This window comes from Neophocaena asiaeorientalis, unplaced genomic scaffold (assembly GCF_003031525.2).
Source record: "Neophocaena asiaeorientalis asiaeorientalis breed wild unplaced genomic scaffold, Neophocaena_asiaeorientalis_V1.1 scaffold676, whole genome shotgun sequence".
NCBI lineage: Eukaryota > Metazoa > Chordata > Mammalia > Artiodactyla > Phocoenidae > Neophocaena > Neophocaena asiaeorientalis.
In genome coordinates, this window is record NW_020173914.1 from 538,563 (window position 1) to 541,560 (window position 2,998).

Sequence of the window (2,998 nt, forward strand, 5' to 3'; positions counted from 1 at the left end):
AAACAGAAAGAACAAAACAAAACAAACAAAAAAAAAAAAGCAAGGGAAATCAAATAGCTTAGAAACAAATTAAAAAATGAAGGTACAACATATTAAAAATGATGGGATGCTGCAAGAACTGTTCTAAAAAGGAATTTTATATATTCATATATTAATGTGTATATTAATAAAAAAGAAAAATCTCAAATAAGCAATGTAAATTTACATCTCAAGGAACTAGAAAAAAGAACAAATTAAGCCCAAAGTTAGCAGAAGGAGGTCAGTAGCAAAATCAGAGCAGAAATTAATGAAATAGAGACCACAAAAACAATAGAAAATATCATTGAAATTAAAAGCTGTTTTTTTGAAAAGATAAAGAAAATTCATGAACTTTTAGTTAGACAAACTTAGAAAAACTGAAAGAGGATGATGACTCAAAATTAGAAATGCAAGATGAGATATTACAACTGATACCTCAGAAATACAAAGTATCATAAGAGACTACTAAAATCAATTATATGTCCAAAACTGAATAACCTAGAAGTGGATAAATTCCCAGAAACAGAAAAATTCCTAGAAAGACTGAATCATAAAGAAACAAAATATGAACAGACCAATAATGAGTAAGGAGATTGAATCAGTAATCGAACCTCTCAACAAACAATACTCCAGGACCAGACTGCTTCACTGGTGAATTCTACCAAACATTTAAAGAACAAACACCCACTTACATCAATGGATAGATCACCTAGGCAGAAAAATCAATGAGGAAACAATAGCCTTAAATGACATATTCCACCAGGACTTAATATCTATAGAAAATTCCATCCAAAAACAGCAGAATATACCTTCTTCTTAAATGCACACAGAACCTCCTCCAGGATTGATCACACACTAGCCACAAAACAACTGTCAAAAAATTTAAGACAACTTAGGTTATATCAAGCTTCTTTTCCGACCACAATAGTATGTAACTAGAAATCAATTACAGGAAGAAAACTGGAAAAAGCACAAACATGGAGACTAAGCAACGTGCTACTAAAAATACAATGGATCAATGAAGGAATCAAAAAAGAAATGAAAAAATACCTCGAGACAAATGAAAATAGGAACACAACTTTATAAATCTATGGGACACAGCAAAAGCAGTTCTAAGAGGGAAGTTTACAGCCATACAGGCCTACTTCAAGAAACAAGTAAAGCTCAAACAACCTAACTTTCCATCTAAAGGGATTAGAAAAAGAACAACTCATGCCCAAAGTCAGCAGAAGGAAGGAAATAATAAAGATCAGAGAGGAAATAAAGAACAACAACAAAAAAAAATCCAGTAGAAAAGACTGATAAACTTAAGAGCTGCTTTTTAAAAATTAAAAAAAAAAAAAGACGAGCATTTATCCAGACTCATCAAGAAAAAGGAGAGGGCCCAAATAAAATTAAATTAGAAATGAAAGACGAGAAGTTACAACCTATATCACAGAAATACAGTCAAAAGAGAATACTATAAACAGTTATATGCCACTAAACTGAACAACCTAGAAGAAATGGAAACAGTCTTAGAAACATATAATCTTCCAAGACTGAATCAGAAAGAAATAGAAAATCTGAGTGATCATTCACTAGTAATAAAATTGAACCAGTAATAAAAAATTCCCAACAAACAGAACAGGCTGCTTCACAGGGGAATTCTACCAAACATTTAAAGAAGAGTTAATATCTATTTTTCTCAGACTATTCCAAAAAATTGAAGAGGAGGGAATACTTCCAAACTCATTCTACAAGGCCAGCTTTACCCTGATATGAAAACCAGACAAAGACACTTAAAAAAAAAAAAAAAAATACAGGCCAAAATCCTTGATGAGCAGAGATGCAAAAATCCTCAACAAAATATTAGCAAATCAAATTCAACAATACATAAAAAGGATCATACATCATGATTGACTGAGATTTATCTCAGGGATTCAAAGATGATTTAATATCCACAAATCAGTCAATGTGATACACACATTAACAAAACAAAGTATAAAAATTACATGATAATCTCAATAGATGCAAAAAAATCTATTGACAAAATTCAACATCCATTTAAGATAAAAGCTCTTATCAAAGTTGATATAGAGGGAACATATCTCAATATAATAAAGGAGATTTATGACAGACCCACAGCTAACATCATTCTTACTGGTGAGAAGCTGAAAGCTTTTCCTGTAAGATCAGGAACAAGACAAGGATGCCCACTCTTGTCACTTTTATCCATCATAGTGTTGATAGTCCTAGCCACAGCAATCAGACAAGAGAAAAGAAAAGAAAAAGGAACCAAATTGGAAAGGAAGAGGTAAAACTGCCACTATTTGCAGATGACGTGATATGATATATAGAAAACCCTGAAGACTCCACCAAAAAACTATTAGAGCTAATACATGAATTCAGTGAAGTTGTAATATACAAGATTTACAGAAATCTGTTGCACTTTTTACATTAATAATGAACTATCAGAAAGAGAAGTCAAGAAAACCATCCCACTTATAATCAAGTCAAAAGAATAAAATACCTAGGAATAAATTCAACCAAGGATATGAAAACTATAAGACATTGATGAAGAAAACTGAAGACAATACAAATAAGTGGAAAGATACTCTGTGTTCATGGACTGGAAGAATTGTTAAAATGTCCATACTACCCAAAGCAATCTACAAATTTAATGCAATAACTATCAAATATTCATGATATTATTCACAGAACAAGAACAAATAATCCTAAGATTTGTATGGGACCACAAAAGACTCTGAATAGCCAAAACAATCTTGAGAAAAAAGAACAAGCTAGAGGTATCATACTCCCCAACCTCAGACTACACTACAAAGCTACAGTAATCAAAACAGTATGATACTGGCACAAAAAGAAATATAGATCAATGGAACAGAATAAAGAGCTCAGAAACAAATCCATACTTATATGGTCAACTAATCTATGAAAAAGGAGGCAAAAATGTACAATGTGGAAAAGACAGTGTCTTCAATAA